The sequence below is a fragment of the Carlito syrichta genome, unplaced genomic scaffold (genome assembly GCF_000164805.1).
Source record: "Carlito syrichta isolate Samal-C Ts95f unplaced genomic scaffold, Tarsius_syrichta-2.0.1 Scaffold304418, whole genome shotgun sequence".
In the NCBI taxonomy this organism is placed as follows: domain Eukaryota; kingdom Metazoa; phylum Chordata; class Mammalia; order Primates; family Tarsiidae; genus Carlito; species Carlito syrichta.
In genome coordinates, this window is record NW_007248514.1 from 294,346 (window position 1) to 311,880 (window position 17,535).

Sequence of the window (17,535 nt, forward strand, 5' to 3'; positions counted from 1 at the left end):
GGGCTGGCGAGGAGGGTGGTTGTGCCTGGCGGAGTCCGGCTCCAGACTCGGGGTGCTCCCTGGCAGCGGCTAAACTCGGTCTTCGCTTATGAATGATTTGCATATGAAAGGGGAAGATGACTGAACATCCGCTGGGCGCCCCCTCGGTTGCTCTGTGAGCTCCAGACCTTTCCCCCCCGAAAACCCGGGCACCTCCCTATCCCGCGCCCGCCGCATGCCCTCAGACCCGCAGCCCCAGCCTGCTAGCTAGCTCGACTCGCGGGGTTTCCTGCCACTGGACCCCAGCAAGTGTTCCTAGCGGCTTCTTGCTATCTTGTAGTCCCTGCCACGACTTCCTGTGCCCCCCTGTCCCATTGCTGTTGTCCGACTATTTATTGACTCTGGGTCCTTCCTGAAACTATATTTTGTCATATCAAATAAAGACGAAGAGAGAACGGGACTAAGATGCAGTGGCTCCTGTCTGTTTGGGGCATGTAGGGGGAAAATGTGTCTAAAAGGGCTGTGAGGCGTAAGAGACGGCTTGCCACCTTGGAGCCTTCTCTTAAAATCTGTGTTTAGTTTCTAGGGGCAGTGAGAAGAGGGAGGTGAAACTGAGTTCCTTCCCTTATCCCTGTTTCCAAGAAGGGCCTCTGGGGGAAGAGGGGGGCACCTAGGCCTCCTGTGCCAGCTTTCCTGCCTGGTGACTGTCCAAGGCACTCAGGCCTCTGCACCCCGTTCCCACTTGGGTGTATCCAAGGCCTCTAGACTGGCAGCAGCCCCCACTCCATGCCAGAGGTGATGTCCAGGGATCTGTGGCTCCGCCGTGCTCAGACGCAGGCCCTTCTGGGGCTCTGAAGACCTCTCCTGGCCTAGGTGCCCTGAGATGCCTCATGGACATAGAGGGCAGACCGAGCCCTCCCTCCAGAACCCCATTTGGTCCCAGAAAGACCCCCAGAGACAGTTGGTACAGCGTGGTGAAGGGGTGCTGGGGGAGTTGGAGGAAGTATACCTCCAGTTTCCCAGATACTGGGGGACAGGGAACAGGGAGGACAGTCTGCAGTGTGTGCCTGCCTGATGTTCAGACTGTTTCTCTACCTTCTAGGGCCTAGGGCTATGCAGAACAATTCACTGGAAAAAGCACTGCATAGACCAGTGCTGGAGTCACGTCTGTTTGCCATCATTTATCTCCGTCTCTGGGATTTTGTGTGGATGGAAGGGTGGAATAAAGGGAGGGGGGAAGGCAGATAATTCAGGTGGTATCTGAGATGGCCCTTGCGTCCCTCCAGGGTCCTGGGATAGGGTGGGGGAGGATGCACTTTACAGGAGAAACAAATGTGAGAAGGGTCTATAAAACTTTACTGCATTTCCTCTCCTGCCTCCCACAACAGGGTGATTTCCTGGAGCCAAGCCTGAGCCCCTACACTGGTAGAGTGGGGATCTGGAGTTGGGTGAGGGGGCTGCACCAGCAGTCAAGAAGAAAGGGGAACAGAGAGGCTCTGGGGAGGGGCAGGGAATATTTATGATTATTAATGCTGATGCTCTTTGGATTTATTGTAAAGACTAACTTGGCTGCATCCCACTGCCTAAGCTGTCAGTCATTTTTAAAAGATCCAAGAGCCTTTCCCCATCCCATGCCTAGTTCATAGGAGGTCTCACCAAATGCCTATGAGCAGCTCCCATGACTACCACCCTTCCCCTTCACAGGTCGCTCATGCCAGGTTAGGGTGCCCTTTAGGTCTGTCAACTTGCACACAGCAGTCAGCACGCTCGCTGGCTTGCGCGCTCTCTCTCTCTCTCTCTCTCTCTCTCTCTCTCTCTCGCTCTCTCCCTCGCTCTCACTCTCACTCTCTCTGAAATAAAATGTGTAATTTTCTTCAGGGAGTTATTTTAATTTTTTCTCCATGCTGTGTAAAACTATTGGGTGAGCAGTGAAGCGTGGCGAAGCATCGGCATCTCCAATGGGTAACAGTTAACTAAGAAATAGGCTGTGGCGCCCGCACTCACCCACCCCAGCCTCCCAGGCTGCCAAGGCCCTGTGCTTCCTCCTCAGGGGATGGACACACCACCCCAGGGGGAGAGCCAAGGGCTTTACCAGGGGGCAAATGTTGGTTAGAGCCACCAGGCAGGGTGCACCAGCCCCACCATCCACTGACTGTCTCCTCCCAGCAGGGTTTGGGCCTCTCCTTCCCTGGAGGAGCTGAAGGACAGGCTCATTTTGGCCAGGCTTGGGTAGACGCAGCCGTGCCTGCCTGCTCTCCCGCTTCCTGTCACAGTCTGCAGGTCTGTGCCCAGGACCCAGCAGCCTCGGCTTCTGCGGAGTCAGCAGCAGCGACCAAGCCACAGGCCTCAGACCTGCCCTCCTGCACTAGGGGTGGGTGAGGCCCAGAACCCTGCTGTCTCCCTGAGCAGAGGCTTCTACCTCAGGGTCTGGGGTACGCCCCCCCAGCCAGCCCCCTGGAACAGTCTTCAAGTACCGGGGTTTGGCATTACTCTGGGGGAGCTAGAGGAGGGGGCTCCTGGGTTCCAAACAGAGACCACGGAGCCTGCCTCTCCACTTTGCCCTGAAACCCACCCCCTCTGGCAGCAAGAAAGAAGGGGAAGAAGCGTGACTTACCTTCCCGGGGGAGTGGGAAGAGGGGGACACGGCCCACTCTGAGCAATTAGAGGAGAGAGAAGGAAAAAAATAGGAGGACAAAAATATCAACACGACCTCGAAGGCGACAGGTCCTTATGGAAATAAGTAAGTAAATAAATAAATAAATAAATAAGGATCCACCCTCTCCTCCCTCCCCACCCTGCAAGGGGGGTGTGGGGGTGGGGCAAAGGAGCAGCACGAGGGCTTTTTAGTGTAACTGAGCATTAGAGAAATAGGCATGGCTTCTATGTGAATTTAGGAGTTTGAAACTTTTGGAGGTTATTTATGTGAATGGCCTGAAGGCAAGCCCGTGAGTGGCTCTTGGGGGACCACGTGATGTCATTAAACCAAGTTTTATGGTGTAGGGAGAGCTGACAAACCCACAATATATTTACATCATATATAATCTTAACTGTCCAGCCACGCAGCTGCTGGTGAGGTTTAATGCTAGGACAGAGGGCCTGGCAGTTAGAGGGGATTACGGCGCTGGGGACGATGGTGAGAGAGGTTACATCTTCGCAAATGAATCCCAGGCGAACGCTGTGAGTTAATTCTTTCTCTCTCTCTTTCTCAGTCCTTTCTCCCATTTACCTAACCACCGCCCCCACTTGATAGAAGGCAGCTCCCACTCATGGGGGGGCTTCCCAAGCAGAGGTGGGAGAAGAAGCCGCTGGGATGCGGGAAGATGGGGGAGCTTGCCTACCCAGGGCAGCCCTCCCCTCCCCACCCGTTCCCTCCGACTGCAAGGCGACTGGGGTAGGGAGAGGCCTTGTTTCTTGAGAATCTTCCTGATCCCCTCTCAGTTGTGAAGAAGACCAGCGGCAGAGACAAGGGTGTAAACTCTAGACACAAGCGCAAAATGCCTCTGAGGCCCCCTGATCCAGGGAGGGGTGAGTTCAGCCCTTGGCCAGTAGCCCAGAGTCCAGGCAGGGTGGGAAGCTGGGGAGCAAGGCGGAGTTGAAGGGCTTTGTGGCCTCTGAGCCCACAGGCTATTGATGCCTGAGCTGGCAGAAGCATCTTAAAGGTGGCTGAAGGACACAGGAGACCCAGAGTGCCGCCTTTCCCCTCCCCACCAGGCTTGGGAGGGCAGCTGTCCCCGCCTGTGTAGTCCGGTCTTAGTCTGTCTGGAGCCAGTGTGGTTTCATGCTTTCCCTTCCCTCTAGCTGCTGGGGTCTTCCTAACGTTCCCAGCCCTTGTCTCACATAAAACTAGGCCCTGGGAGACCTGGAGGTTCCTGCTGTGAGTGAAGCATAAATGTGTGGAGGACGGGTGATGGAGTGGAGGCGATGTCTTTGCTAGGCTGGGAGAGCCCCCAACCTTGAGGAGGGAATAGCCCCTAGGGGAGGGGAGGGAGCTAGCAGGGTCCCATCTGAGCACTGCACCCTGGGATCAGTCCTCAGGCTGGGGCGCCCTTCAGGTTTCTAGGAAGGAACAGCAGAAGCACTGGGTGTGGGAGGCACGTGTCCTCCACACCTGCGAGTGCGTGTCCCCACGCCGTGCGTCACCTACTGGGAGCCAAGCCAGGAAAGTGACAACCTGTGAATTTAGGCTTCTTCACTGGCCAGCCATGAATAGCGAGGTGTTTCGAAGCAGGGCTGAAGGCCAGCAGGCCCATGGGGCAACCCTCAAGCTGGGAGAAAGGAGAGGGGAGTAAGCCAGGACTGCACCTTCCTGTGGCGGGTGTGCCTTGGCGAAGAAGAGTGTCTGGGCACCACTTTGCGGAGAGGTGCTGTTGTGGGTGGGCAGGGAACACTGTGAGATAGCCCCTGCTGCCCAAGGGACTGGGGGAGAAGCAGGAATCCAACAGGGAGGGGTAGTCCAGGTGGACTCTGGGCGGAGAAAGGGGGACAGAAGCTCACAGACACAGGGAGTCTAAGCTGAGTCCCGTCCTTGAGTCCAGGGGTAACTCTCACTTTCAAAATGAGCAAGTGCAGGAGTCAACAGGAGGATTCCCCTGATGCCATCCTTCATGGCCTCCCCACCCCCTGACACCGTTATTTCCCTGGGAAACGTTAGGATCCCAGAAAGTGTTCAGTTTCTCCCTTCCTCCTTACTCTCTGCCCTGCCTTCCCCACTGGTCTATGATTTTGAGCGTTTCTGGAAACTTTCCCATCTAAGCAGCAGAGAGATGGGAGTTTCCCTGGGTCTATAACTTGACTCTTCCCCTCCCTCCAGCCACCCCAGCGCCCTAGGGAGTGAGTCCAGTGGTCTCTAACCAGGAATTTTGCTAAGGCCAACGTCCCACACCCAGGCAAGACTCCACAGCCCGCCCTGACTCCCAGGCAAATCTCAGTCCCATTCCCTTCCTCTCTGTGTGGAGGGGCCTATGAGTGTGTTTCTGTGCTTTACAGATTTTCACAGTGCCTCCTGGGGTCATTCAATTACGTCCCCGCCCCCTTTTCAGTTCTTTAAGTTCAAAAGTTACATTTAAATATACCACCCCTTCTTCCGTGATAATAGGTCCTCCTTCCCCTCAAATAATTTGCCTCAGTCAGCGTTTTACTGTTTTGTCAGTTTCACCAGGAAACAGGACACACACAAAAGGGGCCTGAGATTCTTTGTTTTCCCATCCCCTTCGCTGAACCCAAATTGGGGGTGTCTCTGAAGGAGAGGATGGGCAGTGAATCAGGTGCCAAGATGCCCCAGCCAGCCAGGAAAGCTTTTAATTTTGTTCCTAGGTCTTTAACCCTAGAAGATGTCAGGCAACCAATCAGGAATGCACTGAGAAGGGTCACATGGTCCCCACCAGCCAATCACAAAAATGTACTTGAGCCTCTGGCTCTTCCCCTCCACTTCTCCTCCCCCTCCCTCCCTTCCCACCATCCCTTTAGCACCTGGGTCTGCCCTATCTCAGCACTGGAGTGGGGCTGAGCACATTCTAACTCCTTCCAACCGTCCCTGAACCAGCTCAGAGAAGTCTCCAGCCTGTATCCTCAGTTTCTAACGAAGGTGTATCTGGAGGGCAGTCTCAGTTGTGCAGGGATCTGAATTTGTGGGGGGCATCCTCTGCATTATCGCATGTTCCCCTATGTGATCCTGTCCAATTATATGTCTGGGCTTTGCATAGGTGAACTCTAAATTAGGCTGTAGAGCAAATGTGGCTATGAAGTCCAGCCCTGAATTCAAATTCTGACTGTGATTATGCCCTATACACTTACCTTTTACAAATTTGCCTTCTCTTCTGGTTCTCAGGGGGACAGGTGGGGCGATTGGAGGAGAGTCTTTTTGATTTGTCTTCCTGGAAATGCTCCAAGAGTCATTTGCTTTCTCAAACTGCCTCAGACTCGGTTGGGGAAGGGAGCAAAAGTGGAGGTGCTTCAAAAGTTGTGTTTGGTACCTCTAGTGTGTCAAATAACTTTGAGTCAGCTAAGAGAAGCATTCTGGAAGAGTGAGCACAGATCATTGGGATCCTCCTCACCCCTTTCCCTTCTATCCTTTTAACAAGATACAATAATAGTAATAATAGATAGTGAAGGTCCTGTGTCCTGGCAAATAGCCATCAAAGGGCACATCCACTGAGGTGTAGGTTTCAGTGTTTGCGTTGACATCTCTCAGGCCAAAACAAGCAGTGGGTGAGAAATTATTTCTGAGCAAGAGCATCTGGTGGCACAAAGAGTACACGCGTATGACAGAAATGCTTGTGTTTCTTCCACATTTGTGCTGAGCCTTGAGCCAGTCCACTGGTGGGCCCACTCCCAGCCTGGAAAGCATTGTTTCAGGGTGAATTCTCTGATTGGGTTCTCCTCCCTTTCTCCTCCTGTTCTCTTGCTCTCTTGAAGCTAAGGGGCAGGAGTTCTGATGGGCTGTGCCACCTGGACCTCTAAACCCTCCTCTGGGGGCATTATGGGTACAAGAGTGGGAGGGACAGCCCACTCCAAGCTGGGAGCAGGGCTGTGTCAACACCCTCCAGCTTGTTTGTCTTCTGGGTGGGGCTGGTTTGGGAACAGTGCTCTAGGCCAGGTGGGAAGGATTAGGATGAGAAGCCAGAAAGAGGGCAGCTCTTCTCAGAAATCACTAGACCCCCAATTCCCAAGTTACCTTCACCCATGCTGCTCCACTGGTCTCTCTTTTTTTTTTTTTTTTGAGTTGGAGTCTCACTCTGTCGTCCAGACTGGAGTGCAGTGGCCACTCCCAGCCACCGCAGCCTTGACCTGCTGGGCTCCGGCGATCCTTCTGCCTCAGCCTTCCAAGTAGCTGGAATTACAGGCGCGCGCTACCACACCCAGCTAATTTTTTGATTTACTGTAGAGATGAGGTCTCACCAAGTTGCCCAGGCGGGTCTTGAACCCGCGGGCTCAGGCAATCCACTCACCTCAGCCTCCCAAGGCGCGGGATTACAGGCTGAGCCACCAAGCCTTGCTCACTGGTCTCTCTTATGGGTTGGAATTAAAGTCACACTCGTTTTCTCCTAGTGGGTAGTGTAGTAGCCTTGTCTGAGACTAACTTTTACCTTCCGTGTAAACTTCTCACACTGTGGTTACCAGATCCCATGAAGGGTTGGGGAAGGACAGGAGGAGTGTGGCTCTGTCCACACAGGGCCTGGAAAGAGAGATTTTTGTCAGATTGCTTCAATTCCTCCTAATGTGCAAGTAAACTTTCCCTGTCTCTTTGACTATCCCTCTCTGTAACTGTTCTGGGCTGAGTTTTTGAGAGGAGGAATGCTGGGATTTAATTCTGTGTCCTTTGCGGGGGAGACCACCACTCTGAGCCTCTTCCTTGGTAGGACTAGGGCCCTGAAGCCTTTTGAGATGGAGAAGAAAGAAAGTCTGGAATCAGAACATCGAGTTAAGGCTTTTTTAAGTTAGAGATTCAATTTAAAGAGTAGACTCAGCTCTTGGGGGCCAATAAAGTCTCTTCTCCTTTCCTGCTCTTCTCCACTTGTGTTGGGTTCTTGTAACCTTCATGGTGTATCTGTTCTGATAATATCTCTTTTAGCCGCTTTGATGGGGCCCCAGGAGCCCAAGGAGTTTAGGCAGGGTCTGGGCTGAGAAACTGGAATGATACAGATTACTTTATCTTTGAACCCTGGCACTTGTATCCCTGTCCCAGTCCTAAGACTCACTGAGAGGGAAAGGGGGACAGAGATACCCAGGAGGAAGGGGTGTGTGTACAATGTGAGGCTGAGAAAAGTTGGACTAGGTTATCCAGGAGCATGTTCAGCCTCTGATGACCATACCTTAGAAGCTAGTATAAGAGGTTGACTAGAAGGTTCTGGGCGTGCTGAGGGGCTGGTGCAGGGAGAAGGCTACTTATTTATGCCTACACACATGGACACAGGGAGTTCTACCATGATCTGCAACCCCATCTGGGCTGAGTGGAACATGTGGTCTGAGTCACCTGGGGTCCCTTCAGTAGTGTGCTACAGGTCGTGGAAAGGTAGAGCAGGCTTGGTTCTGCCCTCTAAAGACTCTCATTTTTCCTAGCCCTTAAACACCGCAGAAATAGATGTATGTGCCCAAGTATGGTATGGGAGCAATCAGAAGCCTGGGCTGGACACAGTAAACCAGCCTGGAACCAACTTCTCACTCCTTCTCTCCCATCTCATTCTTCCCTTCAGCCCAACCTAGGAAACCATCTGTCCTCCCCACCCTAGCCCCAGCCCCACCCCCACACCCAACCCCTGAGGCCCCGGGCAAGTGCTGAGTTTCCTTCCTTCTGCCTTCCTGGAAAACCCAAACCCTGAAGCAGACTCCATGGATGGTGGTAGCCAGGCTTTTGGTGACCATCAACAGTCCTGTTGGCCCAGATTGAGTTGTGGGTGGTGGGGTGGGTTGGAGAGACCTGAGGGGACACAGAGGCCAAAAACTTATTTGATCTAACCCCCTTTCCTGCAGTTGCAAGCTCAAACTCCAAGCTCCCCAGGGCTACTGCTTTGCTCAGACATTGGAGAAAACCTCATCTAGTAAACAGTTCTTTAAGAAGTCAACTTTCTGGCTGGAAATCCCAGCGTGTGTGTGTGTGTGTGTGTGTGTGTGTGTGTGTGTTTGTGTGTGTGAGAGAGAGAGAGAGAGAGAGAGAGAGAGAGAGAATGAGAATGAAGGGAATAAGGGTCAGGTCCCTCATTTTACATTGTATCTCCCCCTCCCCTGGGTGGAGGATGGGCGAGGGCTGAGGTTTTATTGAGGGTGCTTTTCCTGTTGGGAGTAAAGACGGGTCATAAACGCCTAGAGGAGGCTGTTTTGATCTGGTGACTTCTCAGGAAGTAGCATCTGAGGTTTTGCTTTGTAAATCACTCTCCAAGCTGGCCAGCTAGATTGGATTGCACTTCTCCAAGCCCACCTGAGGCCCCTCTTTGCCTCCCTTCCCCAGTAAAATAAAAATAAAAATTAAAAATAAAACGACATCTAGAGCCTCCAAAATCCCCTGCCTCCAATTTTTAAAAAGGGGCTCGTTGGTAACCTTTTTTTTCCCCCTCAAAGTTTTCCTCTAAAAAATCATGCAACCTCTCCTCTCCTTTTGCCCATGCAGACCCTGCTCCCCCAGCTTCTCAGTCACAAAGGAGCCCGCATGGAAGGCAAATAGCTTCTGAGCCTGGCTGTAGACACCATGTCACCTTTTCCTCAAGTTCCTCTGTGACGAGGTGGGATTTCAAGAGTGTGAGAGAGAACTTGTGGGAACCAGGAAAGAGAGGAGATGGGAGTGAGGTATCCAGAGACCTCCCAAGTAACTAGGATCGAAGCGAAGGTCTGCAGACTGTGCCTGGCTTTTCTGTAGTTAAGATGGGTGCAGGGGGTTGTGGGTGTGATAGCCACGGCCTTCTCACAGCTCTCTCTACCGAGCTGACGCCAAACAAAATGACATTTTACCTCGACAGCTCTATTTTCTAATGATAATGAGCCTCCCCATCCTAACCCCCCCCCATACACACACACACCAGGTCCCTTCCTAGAGCCTCTGGCTACAGAGCTGAAGGAAAAAGAAGTGAAAAATCTTCTCCCGCAGCCAGAGTTCGGGTTGGATCAGGTCAGGATGCATTCAGGCCCATGCATCAGGGCTCATACCTATTGTCGGTTAATGTCCTACATGTTGGAAATGAGGTCACAGATTATAGGAGTTCCTGAGCCCTCTTAGTACTTTGGAAGGTTCTAGTTGAACCCCATCCAGTTTTTCAGAGAAGTCTGGGTTGGGACACCCGCAACTCACAGGCTAGAAAATCATCCCCATTACTAGGATTCCATGCAAATACTCTTTATAGAGATGAGCACATATGAGAAAATATATGTACAGTTGTTCTACGTCTGTATCAGGATGTATGTTTTACAGTCCTCTCTGCTCCACATTTAAATGCAGATTTATAGATCTTTAGATTGATAGAGCCACAGTGAACATAACAGTCAGTCCTCTGTCGAATTTCTGTGTACCAATCTCTCCATAGTAGTGGTTGGATGTCTATGCTAGGTTGTATTGGTATAGTTCTCTTTAAACATCTAAGTGAATATTGGGGATATTTTTTCTTGGCTGGAAAAAGCTATGCCTGTGTTGCTCAATCACTATTTTGGAAATTTTATCTAGATATATTCAAGGCTCTTAACCCATAAAATAGCTACATATTTAGAAATCTTTAGAGTCTTTGCGGTTTTGCTGAAAACTTAAATATTTGAATTTGTGTTTAGAGATGTCTCCATAATGCATATATCTGAGTGTAGGGGTATAAATCTCCCTGTAGAAGGACTTCAACTTACTGCATCTCTCTCTCTCTCTCTCTCTCTCTCTCTCTCTCTCTCTCTCTCTCTCTGTCTCTGTGATCTTATAAAGTTATCAGGTTAGGGTGGGTAGGGAACAATTATCTTTTGGCTGTTTGGTGTATTAAAGCAAGTAATGCTGTCACCAAGGCGATCTCTAAGTCTAGTCCCACCGAGTTATCTGTCCTCTGAAGACCCACTCTGGGGGTCACAGCCTGTCTCCAGGCGGACTCTGTGACCTGAGGTCCCAGCCCAGCCTCCACTACTTGCAGTACCTCCCAAGACAGCCACCAAAGAGAAAGACTCCTTCCTCGGGGTTCCCAGGTTGAGAGGCTGACAGAAGCTTGTAAGCCTTCCCTGTGCCCCCAGTGGGTCTTTGAAATGTGGAGAAAAGGGTGCTCAAGTCCCCAACTCTTTTTGTAGAGTGCCTGAATGGTGCCAGGGTCACTGTACAGTCCCTTGGTACTCCTCCCCATTTGTTCCCGGTGCCCAGGGCCCAATTAAGCGGCCGCCTGGCTCCCAGCAACCCTGCTCTTATCGGCTGGGATTGATGCCTCGGCGGCTCCTGTATATCATTTCCAAGATTTTTTCTGTCCAACTCCTCGGCTCCTTTGGCTTCCGCGGCTTTGACTAATGATTGCTACAGATGCCAACGTCTCCAGAATCCTAATAGCCAGGCAGGCAGACTCTTATTTACCTGGCAACATTGCCGTGGGGGGAGGAGGCTGGTGTGAGGGACCAAGACTGGGGTGTCCTACGTAGTTCAGGGACAGGGAGAAGGTTGTGACCAACTCAAGTTTCGCTGAACTTCTTCCCAGTGAGAAAGACATTTCCAATCCACTCCTCTCCCTGAGGGGGAAAATACATGTATATATGTGATCATAAAATACTGCTAATAGTGACTCATTGCTGCCTCGTTAGAAAAGATCAAAGAATGAACAGGACATGGGAGAATGAGCAGAGCAGTGTTTATTTGTTGTAAATAAACGGGAGAGTAAGAGGAAAACCAGCGGTTTGGGCAGAAAAAGAGAAAGGGAGAGCAGTCCGCCAGGGTGGGAGAAGGGGCCCTTTTCCTGTCTTTTCGCGTCGTTCCCTTTCTCTCCCCACCCTAAATCTCCTGTTTCTCCCTCTCTCCCCTCCTCCGCCTCACCTTCAGTCCCGAGGGCGGAGGGGCTGCACCGCGTGTTCCGGGGCGTGGGTGCCCGCGGCCACCCCAGGCCGCCGCTCAGTGTCCGTTGGGGTTGCCAGGCGCGTGGCCTCCGGGCCGCCGGGGAGCGAGGGTCGGGTCCCACCGCGCCTGGCAGTGGAAAGTTGTGTCCCAACGGGCCTACCCGGGCGCTTCCGGCCGCCGGTGCAGGGCCCAGGTGTCGGGGAAGGGGCTGGAGCTCCCCGCGAGCCTGGAGCCGGCGTGGCGCTTGCCCGGGTCTCGGGCCGACCTGCTGGGCCACACCTCGCCCGCCCGCGGGGGTGAGGCGCGCAGGAGCGCGGAGCGCCCGGCTCCGAGGCCCGGCGTGCAGGGGCACCCCGACAGGGACGCTTTCCCGTCAGAGGATAATGGAGCGCAAAGTGAGTCAGAAAAACGGCGGGCACGACCGCAGGGGGAGAGTCCCGCGTCGCGGGGCTGCGGCAGACCCGGCCGCGCCGGACCCGGGGAGGACCATTTCGTTGGCGTGTAGGGCGAGGCAGCGGCCGGCCCCGGGCCCAAACCACGCGGTTTGCGCCCCGCCCGAGGGGCAGTCTCCAAGACACAGCCCGTCGAGAGGACTCGGACGTACAAAAAGGGAGCCCAAAGATGTAAACAGTCGGAGGCAGAGGCGTCCCGAGGCGGCCAAAGCGGAAATCAATCAAGTAATTAAAACGGGGAGGGGGCGAGGATCGAGGCTGGGGGTCTGGGATCCGGAGGCGGCGGCCGAGTCGCGGGCCGAGGCGGGCCAGCGGCTTGGGGACCTGGCTCGCCCGCCGCGGCCAGAGCGCGCGGAGAGGCTGCGGGGAAGTTTCTAACAGATCGCTATTGATCCCCGCTTGGCGGGGAAGAGCAGCCTGCGGGCCCTCTCCCGGGCCCTCTCCGAGGCCCGGTTCTGAAGTCGCGGATGGCCCCTGCTGCGGCTTCCCCATTTTGGTGGCGTTGAGACGAGGCAGTTGAAAAGGCTGCTCCCCAGAGCCCAGTGGTGCCACGAATTTGCCGAGGCAAGTTTGTCTGAGAACCCAGATGGCATCAAGATGCTGCTGCGTGTGGGTTTGAGGGGATGGAGGGAGGTGGCACCCCAGTTTCAGGCACGTACATCCTTCCCTCGGCCTTGATCCCCCAACCCAGGATTCAAGGCAAGCCTTTGGATACACGGGCCCGAGGCTTGGAAGCGGTGTGCAAGCGGGTGGGCTTATAAAAGGGGAAACTTGTGGCTGAACAAACTGGACCCCTTTGGGCAGGAAAGGAAAAGGAGCGGTTCTCTGAAGAAGAGAAAATAAGGCCCAGGGAGCAGTGTTTTGTGAGAGGAAGTTATATTATTGAGTTAATAATGGTGATGATCTGGCGTGGCTAGGTCAGCTCCAGGAGACCACCAAACTCCACTCCTCTCCCACAGAGGCTTCTCTAGAGGAGTCAAGGGTTCCCCACTTGGCTGTGTTTGGGGAGGATAAAATAAAGACCTTCCATCCCTTCCTCTGTCCTTCCTTCTCCCAATCCTTAAGAATTCCAGAAAAAAAGGACACCTTATAAAATCTCCATCATCTCCCCCCCCCCCCTCTTCCTCAGCTTTCTCCAGTTCACTAAAATGCACTGTCTTCGGGCATTGATCTTTCCCTCTTTGGGAGGGAGCAGAGATCACCTGTGAAGGAACAGAGAGTGCCCATGAATTCTGAGTCTGACCCTGGAGGACCCAGGATTCCCCTTCCTGGAATTGTCTCTCTATCCTTTGCCTTTTTCAGTCTCTGTCTCCTTGGTCTTGGGTGCCTAAAATCCCATTGGTCTGTGGCCACTCAGAAGCCAAGAACAGATTAGGGCACCTTGAGACACCCTCATCAACTCCTAAAAGGGTCTCCAACTTCTTATCCTCTCTTTAATTCTGGAAATACAAGGCCAGGGAGGACTCCATACGCTAACCTAAGGGCAGACTAATTTCTAGATCTTTTCAAACCATTTAGTCTCCTTAAAAAGTAAAAGAACCCCCCCCCAAGAAAGTTCAGGTTACATACAAACCTCCAATAGAGTAAGCTTCTTGTATCCACATAGAATTTTCAACAACATTCATTAGAAAAAGAATTAGAGCTCACATCAAAGGGAGAAAGGGACACCCCAACCCAAGTTCTGAAAGGGGTATGATCCAGCAGCCTTGAGTGGGGGTGCAGGTCACTGAGGCCGAGAAGAGTAAGGAAGGGGGTAGGGAATCCAACCTCTAACTAACAATTTCTCCAGCATAAAAATGAAACATCAAATTCGTTAGCCCAGGGCCTTCATTTTTCCCCTTCCACATTATAACTAGTTATTGAACTCGCTGGAAGATCTAAAGGCCATTTGCGAAGAGACAAATTTCAATGGAGTTTCCCCATCAATAACCCCATGGCAGTGACCTATTGGAACAAGTCAAACACCCGAGGTGAAATGCAGGTCACTCTGTCTAACCAATATTAAAATGCGGCCACTTTTTAAAAAGCCACTTTAAACGAGATTTGAGGAAAATTGAATTCCGAGGAAGGCAAGGCAAGGCGGGGGAATCCACGAGAGGACCTTGCCTATGGTCTCCGAACAAACAAGAGAAATTCATCTTTAATATTTTAAAGGGGGGCAAATTAACATTCCATGATTGCTTTTTTTTTTTCCAGACTATAAGCGATTCCAGGAGGAAAAAAAAAGGTTGAGCATTTTCTGGTGACACATCCGGGTTATTAAAATCATTTTAGACCAATTCATTACTTTTACTGACAAGAGATTTAAGAAAAAATCAATTAAGCATTTGCATATTCTTTTGCATACATTAGCCCTGCCTGCTGGCATTAGAAAGGGACAAAAACACACATATATCCATATACATTCACACACACAAGAAAAAAATAGGATAAGAGTCTTGATTTAGTTTGGGGTTTTCAAGTTGCCCAGAGGAAAAAAAAAAAATCAAAATGAAATGAATTGCCTGATTGCATACCATCTAAAAGTCCATTTATTTGAGGAAAAGGAAAGAGACATGTTGCCATTATTAATCTCTAAAACAACAACAAAACACATACACACACAAAAATAATCCCCTGCACTTTGAAGAGTGGGGAAAGGAATGCCGCTCATTTTCCTTCTCTTTGCCCTCCAAATCCTGAATCGTTTCTCCCATTTATTTTTCTCCCCTGGAAAATCCAGGGAGAGGTGAGATTTTCATGCAGCACAGAATGTGTGGAGCCGCTGAGCTCTCAGCCGGCAGCTTGTTACTGGGGAGGAGAGGAATATGGGTTATCCAACGGTCAGTATGGTAATCCGGGCACAATAAGGCCTCACACACAATGGACACATATTTTTCTTCAGCGGTGTCAGAAGCGAAGCGCTTTGTACTGAAACATGTTTCCGAAAGAGAAACCAGATCGAGATTTAGAAAGGAGATGGGGTGGGGGGTGGCGTGCAGAGAGTGTTGGATGCTGGCAAAAGGTGGTCGGAGAAAATAAAAAATAAAATGGAGCAAAGCAAGGTGGAGGGCAGAGTGGAGGTGGGGGTCCTTGGCTGGCAAGGCGAGAGGCTGGAGGGCGAAGCACAAAAGGAGACAGAACCAGATACAAGGATCCATCACGGGCGAGAGCCGCTTTCGTGCCCCCTCCCCATCCCAACGAAGCCATTGCTGAGCTCAGAAGCCCTTCGGAAGGATTTTGTTTCTGTGCTGTAATAATATACAGGTGAAAACGCTTGCGTGTCTGGGTGTGGTGTTTCACCCGTGTGATGGGCGACTTCCCTGCTATTAAACTCTAGGAGCCCAAAGGGAGTTGTTTTGTAAATGATGTAGAGGAGGCACATTTGGGGGAATCTCTGAGATTTCCCTTCCCGGATGTGCATGTGGAATTAGCTGTACAAACCTGGAGTGAAGACTCCACATATTCATGGAGGCGTATATAAGGAGGCATTCAATGTATTAATAAATATTGCTAGTATGCATGCATATATATTTGTGACCCTAAGAAGCAAAGACATATTTGACAAACAGTTGGGGGCATCTGAAGCCCCTGTGTCTGTTTCACTCATACTGACCCAAAGTGGGACTCTTTGACCCACCTGAAGGAGCTCAGAAACCTGGGGTGGGGTGCCATGGGCATATTTTGGGGAGGACTCCCTCACAAGTCCAGGAGGGTGCAAATTAAAGAAAAGAGGGTTAAGGTGGGGGCAGGGCTGGCAGAAGGTGAGCTTGAGAGCTGGGGGGAGCCAGGCCGACAGCTCACCTTTCCAGGTAGGGAAGAGAACATTCCCAGCTGGAAGGGGGTGGGGCAGCTGCTTCCAGGTGCAGGCCTAAAAGGGACACTGGGTGTGGGACCTGAAAGGTTTCTGCCCCCTTCGCCAACCCTCCCCCCACCTCAGAGCTGGGGGGTCTGGGGCTACAGTTCAGACTTAGGTAGTTCAAGATTCAGCACTGGTTTTCCTTTGCCTTCTTCCAGCAATTTCTAACTAACCATCCCCACCAACAATAATTACAAAAAAAAAAAAGAAAATCCTCATATGTCTCTAAATCACTATTAACCAAGTAGCAGTTTCCCCCCTTCACTCACGGTCTCAAGTTCCTCTTCCAGCCAAACCAGCCGGTCCTCACACGCAGAGGGTCCCGGACAGGAGTGGGCAAGGGTTCTCTGGGAATTTGAGAATCTCCCATAAGAGATGGTCGGCTGCCAGGGAACTCCTGTTCCTTCACCCGGTCTGGTGACAGTGGGGGTGGGGCACTGCCCTCTTGGGGAGAGGGTATCCAGGGACCCCCAAGCACCAGCTCCTGTGGAGCTAAGCGCTGGTCCTGGTGAGTCTGGGGTGGGGGTGGGGGTCTAAGCACTCCAGAGGGAAGGACGTGAGGGCCCAGGAGGGACTCAGCCCCTCTGGGCAGCGTCTGTGGCCCAGCTTCCCTCCCATTCCAGCCCTGAGGGTGAGCCCTAATTTGGAAGCGGAGGACCCTCTCCCACATCCCAGAGGTGGTGATAAAAGGATTGGGAGTCTGTCGCCTTCAGTCTCCCTCTCACAAGGGCTTTATTTTTTTCCCTTTCCCCTCCTCATTCCCTTAATTGCAGATGTTCTAATTAAACCCTCAAATAGTTGTTATGCCGTTTTAAAAGGTACTTATTCAAGTGTCAACCAGGCTGGGCTGGGAGGAGGCAGCGTAGGGCGGCGAATTAAAGGTAGATTGACTAATCACGGCGGTGATCATAATAATAAAATCAGAGGGAAAAAAAATCACATTACGACTTTTTCGTGGAAAGGAGGGAGCAGGCAGCCAGCGGCCGCCAGCCCCGCGCCGCCGCCGACACAAAGAGTGCGGCGACTCTGCGAGACTGATTTATGACGTTTTACAGCCCTATAAAAGCTGTAGCGACGAGGCAAGCGCTCCTACCACCGCTGGCAGATTTAGTCTAATAAATAAAACATAAACAGTTAACTTTATGTGTCACTTTTATTGTTATCAAGTAAAATATAGCCAAGCCCCGGCAAGCTATGATTTTAAACTATAATTGTTATCAAGTACAACAAGGGGACCCGGCTCCCTCCCTGGGCTCTCCCCTCTGGTACCCCCCCAACTCTGAGTTATGGGCGATCAGTTAATTGGGATTGGTGGCATGACACGGCCACCCCTGGGGGGGTGGGAAAGCAGCCCTCCCTTGTCCCCCTCTTTCCTCTATGGCCCTGCCACCCCCCCATCACATCACAGTATTCCTGTGAGTGGGTGGCACAGAGAGGGGAGGAGTGTGAATGAGCTGGAGACCCCCAGGGCTAGTCCTGCCTCCCCAGCTCTGTGAGTTCAACCCTCCATTTTTTTGGAAGGGTGCCTGGAGCTGGCCCTCAGGAATACGTGTTTACATGTAAACACACGTGTTACATGGATACAGTTCCTAGCTAGAAGCAAGCAAGCTCTATCCACACAGGCCTCTTAGCTAGGTCTGCCCTCTGTGGGGATGGTGAAAGAGCTCTCAGGGCCTTGGCTGGGCATCATCACAGGGCACTGACTCCTGGCAGAAAGCTCCCCTCCTGGCCCCTGTCCTTAGAAGTCCGCCTTGGATGTAGTTGTCAGAAAACTGCAG

The 17,535-nt window shown here is 52.0% G+C and overlaps 1 protein-coding gene across 1 annotated transcript in view; it reads left to right on the forward strand.

Annotated features, from left to right (window-relative positions):
* Window positions 1-17,535, forward strand: part of HOXC4 (homeobox C4) — a 38,502-nt gene that overhangs the window by 17,970 nt on the left and 2,997 nt on the right. The window lies entirely within an intron of this gene.